This window comes from Moschus berezovskii, chromosome 15 (genome assembly GCF_049115385.1).
Source record: "Moschus berezovskii isolate FMDL1 chromosome 15, NW_MosBer_1.0, whole genome shotgun sequence".
Lineage (NCBI taxonomy): Eukaryota > Metazoa > Chordata > Mammalia > Artiodactyla > Moschidae > Moschus > Moschus berezovskii.
In genome coordinates, this window is record NC_142474.1 from 86332546 (window position 1) to 86346515 (window position 13970).

Sequence of the window (13970 nt, forward strand, 5' to 3'; positions counted from 1 at the left end):
GCACTAATGAGAACCTTACCACATAGTACAGTGCTTTTGAACTGTGGTGTTGAAGGAGACTCTTGAGAGTCCCTTGGACTGCAAGATCAAGTCAGTCAATCCTAAAGGAAATCAGTCCCGAATATTCATTGGAAGGACTGATGCTGAAGCTGAAACTGCAACATTTTGGACAGCTGATGCGAAGAACTGACTCACTGGAAAAGACCCTGATGCTGGGAAAGATTGAAGGTGGGAAGAGAAGGTGATGACAGAGGATGAGACGGTTGGATGGCATCACCAACTCGATGGACATGAGTTTGAGCAAGCTCCGGGAGTTGGTGACGGACAGGGAAGCCTGGTGTGCTGCAGTCCATGGGGTCACGAAGAGTCAGACTCGACAGATGACTGAACTCAACTGGATAGCACAGAGTACTCTCCTCAGTGCTCTGCGGTGACCTAAATGGAAAAAAAATCCAACAAAGGGGACATGTGTATACATATGGCTGATTCACTTTGCTGCACAGCAGAAATCAACACAACACTGTAAAGAAACTCTACACCAATAAAAGAAAAAAATTTACAAACAAGCTGATTACCTGCAATGAGTAGGGGAGGGTAAAAAGAGGCTGAAGGTCTCAGGGCAGGTGGGAGAATTGCTGTCTAAAAGGCATAGGCATATTCTGAACCACAAGAATGTCTTCCTATTCAAAACAATGAAGGAAACGATGAAAAAACATCCCCCAACAATGTAGAGCAGGATAAGGAGGAACCTGGCTTCTGCAGGAGGCCTCCCTGCCCTGGGTGGAGCGTGGACTTAAGCTCTGCATAGCTTAGTGAATACAGGGACACTGGGAGAGTGGAGAGCCCACAGCTCATGCCCTAGCAGCACCCAGGGCTTCTGAGCCACTGCCAGATGAACCACGTCCTCACCAGGTGCCCATCCTTCACCATGGCCAGAGCCCACTGCTCTGCCTCCCCACAGGGGCCAGGATGCTCATGAACCCCCAATCCTCATCAATTACCAGAATCTTCCAGCAGCTGGCTTTAATTTTCACTATGGGAGGGCAGAAAGTGGAGGACAGAGTTGATTAAGTAAACTTCTATTAAAGGAGGAGTCAAACAGTCCTATTAAAGCCAGGAGGCCAAACAGTCTGGAACAGATACCTGACTGGTTGCTAAGTTAAGCTTGGAAACTACTCCCCCGCGACACCACTGAGAAATATGCCCAATTGTGAATGTGGCCGGCTTCAAGTTGTAAAATCATGGGTGTTTTTTTTTTTTTTTTCCTGCTCTTTACGCTTTGATGTGCATTCCAATTTTTTTAAAATGAGTATAGATTACTTTTAAAAAACCAAAAACTACTGCATACAATATGAAAGATGTATATATTGTATACACCTTAAATATAAAAACCAAGTCAAACCACTATTCTTATGTAATCCAGAAACTTTGAATGATGAAGAAAGGAGGGACTTCCCTGGTGGCCCAATGGTTAAGACTTCGCCTTCCTTGGCAGGGAGTGCAGGTCTAATCCCTGATCAGGGAGCTAGGATCCAACATGCCTCATGGCCAAAAGTACCAGAACATAAACAATGGAAGTATTGTAACAAATTCAATAAAAACTTTTAAAACGTTCACATTAAAAAAAAAAAAAGCTAATGGAAATTGAGATGGGCAGCAAAAGAATTTTACAGTTGTAAACAAGAGATATAAGAATACTATAATTTTTAAAAACTTCTTCTATAATGCTGAAGATGCTACATGACTGTAGGTAACTTTGTATCCTAGTCAGGATGGGCCCAGTGGAACTGTCCACAGTTCCCGGGCAGGAAAGTGTAGTCATTAAAGAGATGCCTACATTGGTCCTATGCTCTCCAGCCAACTAGGCTTCCCTGGTGGCTCAGTGGCAAAGAACCCGCCTGCCAATGCAGGAGACTCGGGTTCGATCCCTGGCTCAGGAAAATCCCCTGGACAGGGAAATGGCAACCTAATCCAGTACTCTTGCCTATGAAATCCCATAGACAGAGGAGCCTGGCAGGCTTCAGTCCATGGTATTGCAAAAGAACTCGACAAGACTGAGCACACACACTCACTCTCTCTCTCTCTCTCTCTGTCTCCAGCTGAGAGTCATATGCCTTCCTAATGTCTTCCTCTTCCTGGGTTTGAAACTTGACATCTAGCAAGTCAAACCACTTTCCAGCCTCCACCCTCTAAACCCAAAATCTGATGATAGTCCTATTTATCTCAGAAATTTAAAAATACATGTTGAAACTCAACCAACTTTTTTTCTCAGGTTCTAAGTTAATCCTGAGAAAAGTAAGTTAACATTAAAATTACTCGAATAGGCTTGGGTATAGCTGAGGCTAAGTTTCTTACCATTTCACAAACGGTTTTATTTAAAAGATCACCAGTAAACTTAGATGCAAACCTTTAATGGTTGAAAACAGTATAGCAGACACTGATATTTGCAAGGAATCTATCCTAAAGCCTTCCGGAGCCCCAAACTTAGGAACAGCACTACTGCACAGAACTTTCCCCCTTTTAGGCAGGACTCTTTTGACTGTATATTATATTAATAGAAACCCAAATGACAGAAAGGGGAGTGTGCTGGAGGACAGAATTCAAGGAATGGTTGTACAACCATATTCAGAAAGAGGTGCAGTAAGCTTCCCTGAAAACAAGATCTAGGATATATACACTATCTGCCTGTCTCTCATTCATGCATCTCACTACAAGCCATTTTCATTGCCTACCCCACATGGCAGGAGATACGGCCACTAAGACGTTAAGAATCTCCACTGACAGTAAACTTCCTTCTGTTTCCACTTGTAAATGCAAAAATCCAGAGACAAGTGTCTGATTGGTCAGTGATGGTCAGGCATTCACCCTGAGCCAATCAGCTTTAAGAATGTAGACGCTCTGGCTGAATCATGTGGTTGAAGTGGAGGCACCTCGGTTCTCAGAACACATTGGGTGCTGGGCAGATCAAAATAAATAAGAAAACAAAGAAAAGGCTACTACACTCCAGTAAAAAGGAACAATGTAAAACTGGAAAATGTAAATGGCATTTCAGACCTTTATGGGAGTTATTTATTTAAATTTTTATGAAGCAATGATGCAGTGTGTCAAAGAGGCTGAGTGGTCTTAGAGCCGAGACTTCCCTCCTTCAGGGCACACGCAATTCAAGATTGTTCTGCTGTAGCAAAATCAGGTGCTATGTTTCACTGCCCTCCAATTGCTCCCAGACTATAATTATAAACAACTGAGGGTCAGAATGCCTCTGAAAAGAGCATTTTTGATAGCAGGTTCTTCTCTGAAATGAAAAGATTTACTATGGAAAGGGGGCCTCTTTGGTGGTTTAAATGGTAAAGAATCTGCCTGCAAAACAGGAGACCCCAGTTCGATCCCTGGGTGGGGAAGATCCCCAAAGGGAATGGCTACCCACTCCAGTATTCTTGTCCAGAGAATCCCATGGACAGAGGACCCTGGAGGGCACTATGTAAAAGGCAAAATTGTTGTCAGTGAGCCTGCAAACTGACTCTTCTTGACACCTCCTGCTCCTGCACCACCCACTCAATGGCCAACCAACTCCTATTGTTTCTGTCAATAGCAACCCTCCATTTAGTCTCTTTCCCTCCATCTAGTGCTGTCCTTGTGGTTCAGAACCCCACTGACCAGGCTGAATCACTGGTACATAGTAGAAAGAGAAATAGATGCCAAGGATCTTGTGTGCCAAATACCTATCAAGGAATGAAGGATTTTTAGTCCCAAAATATAGGATTAATGAAGCCAAGATTAGGAAAATGACAAGACAAGCGCAAGGATTCTGGAACCAGATAGCTCTAGTTTGAATCTAGCCCTGTTGCTTACTCTCTGCATGACCATGGGAGTTATTCATGTTATCCAGTACCTCTGGGGCTGATTTTCTTATCAAATAGACGTAATATTGTCTTACAGACTTATTATGAAGATTAAATCAGGTGACAGATTTTTAGGTGCCAAGATAGTAAGGGACTTCAATATATGGGATAATATTAGAAGACTCTTGCTAACCTTACAAAGGTCAACATACAAATGAAAGTGGACTGAAGATGGCTAGGAGGTTAAATCTGCACCCCTCTTACCGTCTTGCTTTGGTTCCCAAATATCTGCATATTTTCCCCTCTAAGCCTGAAAAGGTTGTTTAAATAATAGTTCTTCACTTTCTTTATTAAGGACTGTTTTGATGCAGAACCATCATCTAAAGAAAAAGGTTTGGAGTCGTTCTTTCTTGGGATGGAGTACAGCCAGACGCTGTATTTAAAGAGACAGAAAAATCTGAGAATGTTAATTCCCTGAATTTTTTAGTAAAATCTGAGTAACTTAAGTCATCTTCCCAGAACATTGTTTAACTTAATGATTGCAGGGGAGGGGTAAGTGGCATGTGCCAGTAAATTTGAATGTTTGAAGGATTATGACTAAATTAAGGTATGAGAAAGACAGACAGGAATTCAGAAAGTCCAATACCTATTTTCCCTGAATGATTTTATGACACAGATTGTAATATGAATATGCTGATAGAAGATGGAATTAGAAAAGTTACTGCAATATTAAACATAGATTCAACAATAAATTATTTGTGAATTTTTTAAAGTCAAATTCAACGTAGGGTAAATCTCACTGTGACCTATTGAGCATAATGAGGTCAACAAAATCTGAGACTCTGTAACCCAGACACGCTTCTTATTTTTCTCCTAATTCAAGGATCCTAAAAGATCATGACTAGGGACACCGATTCTGGTACTAAAAATAAATACTGTGTTGCTTTCTCCTAAATTTTATAGGCCTCTACATCTGAAACCTCTTACTTGCATTCTAGAAATGTGCCACTATCTTCCTACTATCCGCAAACAACCAACATAAAATGTGATAAGTGAGAAAAATATAAAACATTGCTGAAAGAAATTAAAGAATATCTAAATAAATGGAAAGAATCCTGTGTTCACAGATTTGGAAGATTTGATGTTGTTGAGATGACAATACTACCCAAATCGACATATATATTCAATGAAATCATCAGCAAAATCCCAAGGATGTATTTTTTTTTTTTTTTTGCAGAAGTGAAAAATCCATACTGAAATTCATATGGAATTTCAAGGGATCCACAATAACCAAAATAATCTTGAAAAAGAAGAACAAAGGGGAGGATTCACATTGTCTGATTTTAAAACTTATTATAAACATAGAGTAATCAAGACTAAGGGACTGGTATAACAAGAGACATATAGAGCAATGGAATAAAATTTAGAGTCCATAAATAAACCTCCACATTCTTAGTCCATTGATTTTGACAAGGGGGGCCAAGACCAATAAATAAGGAAAAAACTGTCTCTTCAGTAAATGGTACTGGGAAAACTAAATACCACGTGAAAAGAATGAAGTTGATCCTTGCCTTATACCATATATAAAAATTAATTCAAAATTAACCAAAGACCTAAATTTAAGAGCTAATATTATCAGATTCTTAGAAGAAAATATAAGGGAAATTTTTTATGGCCTTGGATTTGTCAATAGTTTCTTAAATATAACACCAAAAGCACAGGCAACACAAGAAAAGCAGATAAATGGGACTTCATGAAAACTAAAAATTTCTTTGCACCAAAAATTTCTGTGCACTATCAAGAGAGTAATGGGGGAAGAGAAGAATGGGGGAAAATATTTGTAAACTGTATATCCGATAAGGATTTCATAAGCGAAGTACACTAGAGAAGGAAATGGCAACCCACTCCAGTATTCTTGCCTGGGAAGTTCCATGGACAGAGAAGCCTGGTGGGCTACACTCCATGGGATTGCAAAGAGTCGGACATGACTGAGTGACTAAACCACAACAGCAATAACAACACAGAACACCTAAAGAACTCCTAAAGGCCAGCAATGCAGAGTCAAATAACGTGATGCTAAAATGGGCAAAGCGAGCAGTTAGAAGGAAGGGAGGGATAATCAGGCGGAGCATAGAGGATGTGGAGGGCAGTGAAACTATTCTACATACTACTATAGTGGGGGATACATGTCATTATACACGTCAAAACCGATAGCATGTACACTGAGAATGAACCCTAATGTAAACTATGGACTTTGGGTGATAATGCTGTGTTAACATAGGTCTATCGAGTTTAGTACATTTACCTCCTCCCTGGTGTGGGATGTTGGTTGTAGGGGAGGTTGTACATGGAGTGGGGTGGTTTATGGGAATTATCTATACTTTTCACTCAATTTTGCTGTAAACTTAAAACTTCTCTAAATGCAGGGGCATTGAGGAGAGGAGCAAAAGGACCTGATTAGACATTTCTCTAAAGAAGATAAACAAATACCCAATAAGCACATGAAGAAATGCTCAACATCATTCAGTTCAGTTCAGTTCAGTCACTCAGTCGTGTCCGACTCTTTGTGACCCCATGAATCACAGCACGCCAGGCCTCCCTGTCCATCACCAACTCCCAGAGTTCACTCAAAGTCACGTGCATCGAGTTGGTGATGCCATCCAGCCATCTCATCCTCTGTCGTCCCCTTTTCCTCCTGCCCCCCATTCCTCCCAGCATCAGGGTCTTTTCCAATGAATCAATTCTTCACATGAGGTGGCCTAACTATTGGAGTTTCAGCTTTAGCATCAGTCCTTCCAATGAACACCCCTGACTGATCTCCTTTAGAATGGACTGGTTGGATTTCCTTGCAGTCGAAGGGACTCTCAAGAGTATTCTCCAGCACCACAGTTCAAAAGCATCAATTCTTCCGCATTATTCAGTTCAGTTCAGTCGCTCCGTCGTGTCTGACTCTTTGCAATCCCATGAATCACAGCCCACCAGGCCTCCCTGTCCATCACCAACTCCCGGAGTTCACTCAAACTCATGTCCATCGAGTCGGTGATGCTATCCATCCATCTCATTCTCTGTCGTCCCCTTCTCCTCCCACCCCCAATCCTTCCCAACATCAGAGACTTTTCCAATGAGTCAACTCGTCTCATGAGGTGGCCAAAGTATTGGAGTTTCAGCTTTAGCATCAGTCCTTCCAATGAACACCCAGGACTGTCTCCTTTAGAATGGACTGGTTGGATCTCTTTGCAGTCCAAGGGACTCTCAAGAATCTTCTCCAGCACCACAGTTCAAAAGCATCAATTCTTTGGCTATCAGCTTTCTTCACAGTCCAACTCTCACATCCATACATGACCACTGGAAAAACCATAGTCTTGACTAGATGGACCTTTGCTGTCAAAGTAATGTCTCTGCTTTTTAATATACTATCTAGGTTGGTCATAACTTAGGGAAATGTAAATCAAAACCACAGTGAGCTGCCACTTCACACCCACAAAGATGACTATAGTAAAAAGAAATGCAGAAAATAAGTGTTGGAGAGGATGTAGAGAAATTGGACAAATCCCACCCTTAGACACTGATGATAGGAATGTAAAATGGTTCACCTGCTGTGGAAAAAAAAAATACCTCAAGAAGTTAAACATAGCATCATCTTATAACACAGCAATTCTACTCCTATACAAATATCCAAGACAAATGAAAACAAGAATGAAACAAATACATGTACACCTATGCTTATTGTAGCATCATCCACAAAAGTCAGAAAGAGGAAATAGCCCAAGTGTCCAACATGGGACAAACAGATAAACAAAATGTGTTACATCCATACAATGGAATGCTATTCATCCTTAAAAATGAAGAAAGTTCTGATACTTGCTACAACATGAATGAAGCTTGAAGACATCATACTAAGTAAAAGAAGCCAGATGCAAAAGGACGAGATTGTAAGATTATACGTATATGAGATGTTTCAGAAGGCAAATTCATAGAGACAGACAGTAGAATGGTAGTTGCCAGAGGCTGGTAGGAATAGAAAATTACTGCCTAATGATTATGGAGTTTTGCCATAACGGTGATGCCTGCATAATACAATGAATGTATTTAATGCTGAGTCACACTTCAAATGGCTAAGATCGCAAAGTTTGTTATACATATTTTTTTTTATAATTACATTTAAAAAGAAAAAAGTAATGTGTGCTAACTAATCTGTGAACATAGGAATTAGCAGCTGTGGTGAAAGTTTACCAGGAAGGATAATATTACAGACTTTAAAGCATGATGGTATAGATGAAGCTCAGGATAGTTCAAAATCAAGTACTGATGAGTGTTTTTAAGGCACTAGACAAGCTGACTCTAAAATCCATATGGAAGAACTAAGAATAACAAAAAATAATTTTGAAAAAAGAAAAATAAGGGAGTCCACCTCTCCCTGTGAGACATCAAGAGATACATGAAAAGCTATAATATTTAGACAGTATGATACCAGCCCAGGAACAGGCAAAAGATTAGTCAACCAAAGAAGCACCAAGCACAACCCTGAATGTATGGAAACCTGGTACCAGAGAGACATAACCAATCGGTGGAGAAAGAAGAGGCTATATAATAAAGGGGCTGGACCAACTGATTATCTATATGGCAGAAAAAGAAAAATGGATCCCAACCTTACAGCAATCACAGAATAAATTCTAGATGGATCCCATGCTTAAGGCAAAAATCAAAATTTTTGAAAGTTTAGAAAGAAAATAGAGGAAAATATACACGTGATCTTAGAGTGGGTGAAAAATTCTTTTAAGCAAGAATCAGGGGCTTCCCTGGTGGTCCAGTGGTTAAGAATCCACCTTGCAATGCAGGGGACACGAGTTTGATCCTTGGTCTGGGAAGATCCCACATGCTGTGGGACAACTAAGCCCATGTGCCACAATTGCTAAAGCCTGTGACCCTAGAGCCTGTGCTCTGCAACAAGAGAAGCCACTACAATGAGAAGTAGCCTTTGACGAGAGAGCAGCCGCTGCACTCCATGGCTAGAGAATGCGAGCAGGAAACAACGAAGACCCAGCACAGCCAAAATAAATATTTTTAAAAAGACTCAAAGCATGAATAATAAAAGATTGCAAAACAGTTGTCTACATCAAAATTAAACTTGTCTGAACATCAACATATACCATGAACAAAGTAAAAGACAAGCAAGAGACTTAGAGACGATCTCTGCACAGTGACTGGTAAGTGATTAGTAACCAGAATACACAATAAACCACTACAACCAATAAGAAAAATGACAACATAATAGATTCAAAAGCAAAGAATGTGAACAGATAATTCAACAAAGAGGAGACATAAGTGGCCAATAAACACAGGAAAAGATGCTCAATCTCATTAATAATAAAAATATAAATACGACTGTGAGACACCATTTCACATGCATCAGATCAGCAGTGCCTTTTAAAAATCAGCAGTAAGCATGACTGAGGTCATGGAGAGGCAGAAACTGTCGTATACACCATCAACTGGCACAACCATCCTGGAGAGAAATGTGGCCATGTCACTGCAGATTCATGATGCCCCAGCAACATCCTAGAAACACACCCGCCCCTGTATACAAAGACACAGGTGATAAGGATGTGCCTCTAGGCATCGAGTGTAAGAGTGCTTATCCATGCACTTTCATGGCACAATGATGGGATGAACATATGCGCTGTAATGATAAGTCAGCACAGTGGTGGCCTCTTGATGGGAGGGAGGGAGGGAGGAAAGGACTTGGGAACAGGTACACAGAGCGTTTCAGCTACATCTATAATTTTTACCTTGAAAAAAGAGACTGGAGGGACGTCCCTGACAGTCCAGTAGTTAAGACTCTTCACTTCCACTGCAGGAAGTTCGAGTTTCCATCCTTAGTCAGGGAACTAAGATCCCATATGCCTTTTGATGTGGCCAAAAAGCAAAAATAGATAAATAAAATAAATTAAAAAAAATTAAAACCTGGAGCACAGAGGCAAAACGTTAAGGTTTGACCAAACTAAATTGTGAGGGACTTCCCTGGTGGTCCAGTGACTATGACCTAGTACTCCCAATGTAGGGGACCCAAGTTTGATCCCTTGTCAGGGAACTAGATCCCACATGCTGCAACTAAGACCCAGAGAAGTCAAATAAAGAAAAATTAAAAAAAAAAAAAAAACTAAATTGTGAGTACATGATATTCTTTGCACTTTTCTGAATACTTGAAATATTTCACCACAATCCTCTCTTAAATTCTAGCAAGATTTATTCAGCCTGACTCTGGGGGACATGAACATGCCCGGTTTGTTGGGCAACTGCAGAAAAGCAGAGGAAAAGGGATCTTTAGAGCTGAGGTGCCAAATCTTTCCTAAAGACTGAAAGCCAGGAAACGAAAATGATGCAACTCCAGAAGACTGACATGGGAGGTACCAACTCCACTGCTTTCACCTTAATTGATAGGATGACCAGTATCAACACCATTCCACTGGGAGTCTCCCCAGTGGAGAGATGCGCCTCTGGAGGGAGTCTCTCCAGTGATGCGCCTCTCTCCAGGCTGCACCTCGACTCCCCCCTCTAACTGTGACATCTTTTCTGAACATGAAGGGAGTCAGCTGTGACTTCTACCTGATTCAGAGAAACACTAAGCAGAGCTGTCATTTATTCCCGCTCTGATCATCTCCTGCAGGGATAATTAATTATTTTAATACAAAATGAGGAAAACACAAATTTTTCTCTCCCAACTTCTACTGCAGAGGAAAACATGTTGACAAGGATGTCAAGAAAGAACTGTAGGCAAAAATGACAGCCACCAATGACTCACCAAGCGAAGGAAGAAAGGTGCTGCAGTGAATGAAGCCAGACAACCTGGTCTAAATAGCAGCCCCTCCGCTCACTTGCCCACTTCATTTACATAACGTCTTAGAAGCTCAGTTTCCACACTCTCAAGCAGCAACAAAAACTCCTACCTCACAGGGTTAATAAGAAAATAAGATTACATATGAAAATCAATGGCACAGTGGCTGGCATATAATACACTAGTAGTAATAATAGTGATTCATATTATCAATAATCATGGATTCAACTACATTGAATTTACTCTTCGCACCTGCTCCAATTTAAGTTCATGATAACAGGCAAATCTGTCTTGTTCACTGATATAATCCAAATACTGGAGCACTGTATGGCCCATACTAGACACTCAGTGAATGTTTGTTGAGTGAAGAAATGTGAATCTCAGTATTTGGCACATTGCTGTAGTTGTTACTCAGTCCCTAAATCATGTCTGACTCTTTGTGACCCCATGGACTGTAGCGCACCAGGCTCCTCTGTCCATGGGATTCTCCAGGCAAAAATACTGAACTGGGTTGCCATTTCCTTCTCCAGGGGATCTTCCTGGACCAGGGACTGAACCAGTGTCTCCTGCATTGCAGGTAGATTCTTTATCAGTGTCACATAGGAGAGCTTATTATGAGATTGGCATTATACATTTTGTATCTCATTTAATTCTTACAACAATAATGAATTATTATTATTATTTTACTATTTATTTGGCTGCACCAGGTATTCGTTGCAGCAAGTGGGATTTAGTTCCCCGACCAAGGATCGAACCTGGGTCCCCTGTATTGGAAGCACAGAGTCTCAGCCACTAGATTACTGAGGAAATCTCCAATGATGAATTATATTATTCACTTTATAAAGGAGGCACAGAGAAATCAGCTTCTTTCCCCAGGCTCACAGAGTTAAATGGGAGAGTCAGGATTTGAATCCTGATTGCCAGTTTTCAGGTATTTGCTGAATTAATGCATAAGTAATGGTTCAGAATTAACTGGACAATTTAGTAAATGTCCACAATATTTAAGGTGAGAATGATGAGTTACCTTGGGTAGCCAGGTGAATTATGGCTAATTACATAATCAATGAATCATGGTTAAGTTAGTATTTATTATTATTATGTGTCATCATGGTTTTGTGATAGAGATCAGCCATGTTACAGACAAGGAGTAAAGCCTGCTGCTATTTTCAATCTCTCTGCTAGGGCTGCAATGAGGAGGGAGTTCACATTTTACAGAGAGTCACTGGACAAAAAGCCAGAAAGCCAATGTCCCAAGAGAATAAGCAAACTACAAATAAAACCCAGCCACCTCCTCCCTTCTCACAAGACTCCAAGTTAACATAACTGGATTTAGAATCCACTGAACTTGGGGGAAAAAAGTGTTATGAAGGCAAGAAAGTAAAGGAAATGTTTTCCTTTTCCTAAGACCTCAACTATTAACATATTTATTCTTGAAAGTCCCTTGGACAGCATGGAGATGAAACCACTCAATCCTAAAGGAAATCAACCTTGAATATTCATTGGAAGGACTGATGCTGAAGCTCCAATACTTTGGCCACGTGATGCAAAGACCCGACTCACTGGAAAAGACCCTGATGATGGGAAAGATTGAGAGCAGGAGGAGGAGGTGATGACAAAGGATGAGAAGGTTGGATGGCATCACCAACTCAATGGACATGAGTCCAAGCAAGCTCTGGGAGATGGTGAAGGACAGGGAAGCCTGGTGTGTTGCAATCCATGGGGTTGTAACAAGTTGAACTGAACTGAACTTCTGAAGAAAAAGATATATACAACAATAACAGTAATAGAAACTATTTCGTTTGGACTCATCTTTAAAGATAACTTCAGTTCAGTTTAGTTCAGTTCAGTCGCTCAGTCGTGTCCGACTCTTTGCGACCCCGTGAATCACAGCACGCCATAACTTAGAGAAGTTTATTATAAATAAGTTCAAAGCACAGATGAGAAAAAAAGTATCTCATTATCACTGTATAATCTTTCCGCGTATACTCTGAGTCATTTCTGTATATTTGTCTTTTTAAAAAATGGGTTGAATTGTATACATTTTATAGCTTGTTTTCCAATTAATAAATTGTGAATATCTGTTTGTTGTTGTTGTTCAGTTACTAAGTCATGTCCAACTCTTCGAGACCTCATGGGCTATAGCACAGGCAAGAATACTAGAGTAGGTTGCCATTTCCTTCCCTAGTTGATCTTCCCAGACCAGGGACTGAACCTGTATCTCTTGCATTGGCAGGCAGATTCTTTACTGAGCCACCAGGGAAGCCCTTGTGACTCTCTTTAGTATGTCAGTACATACATTCTTTTTAATAATAATGGAATTCCAATGTATTTATAGGTTATGTCCTTGAAAACTGAAGGCAGAAAATTCAAATTGTTCCTAAACCTTTTCCGTTGTAAACAAAGCTGAGATGAACATGGCAGAATTAAGTCTTCTCTGCATGTGTTTAAATACTTCCACAGGATAGCTTTCCAGAAGTAGACTTTCTGGGTCAAAGGGTGGCATTTGGACTGTTTTAATTTAAGCACAAACATCTGTTTTAAATATATTTTTAACTTGTCCTTTGCTTCATTTTTCATCTCTTTTTTAGTATCAAGACCTGTGGCGAATGCATGGCAAGCTCCCTAGGGAGGAAGGCGGACACTCTCATTATTTATTCTCTTTCTTGCTCTCCTTTTCAGAAGAAACAGTGTCCTTGCATTAGGAAGAAGGAAGGAGTAAAGATGAAAACAAAATAATAATGTTAACCCAGATGAGAAAAACAAGTTGGCCCACTAAAGAAAAACTAGCTGGTTAGGGAAACAAAATCCCATCATCAGAAATATATGTACAGTATTGCATTAGGCCTCCAAGATTTACAGGAAATGAAATATGTAGGTCCAGTCCTAGCGCTTGAGAAGCTTAAAATTTGGTTCAAAAGCAAAATTATATAACAAGTCCACCTACAACAGATAGAAGGATAGGTAATTTGGTTAACTGAAATAATCAGTTAAAGCAAGAACCATAATGTGGAAGACACGCTGAACATTTTATTTTAAAAGAGTACTTGAAGACATTTATGTAGAGAATAGGTCAATTAATTGAAGTTTCATCACGCTTTTGTCAATAGATTCCATTTTCAGTTTCTTTCATTTTTAAAATTTTAAGTAAATTAAACATTTTAAATAAAATTATTTTCTATTAAATAAAAATTTTCCCTAATATTTGTCTTATCACCTATACCCAATTCTATTACAATTCTTTTCATTTATTTATAAGATTTTTTGAAGTGGATCATTTTTGAAGTTTTTATTAAACT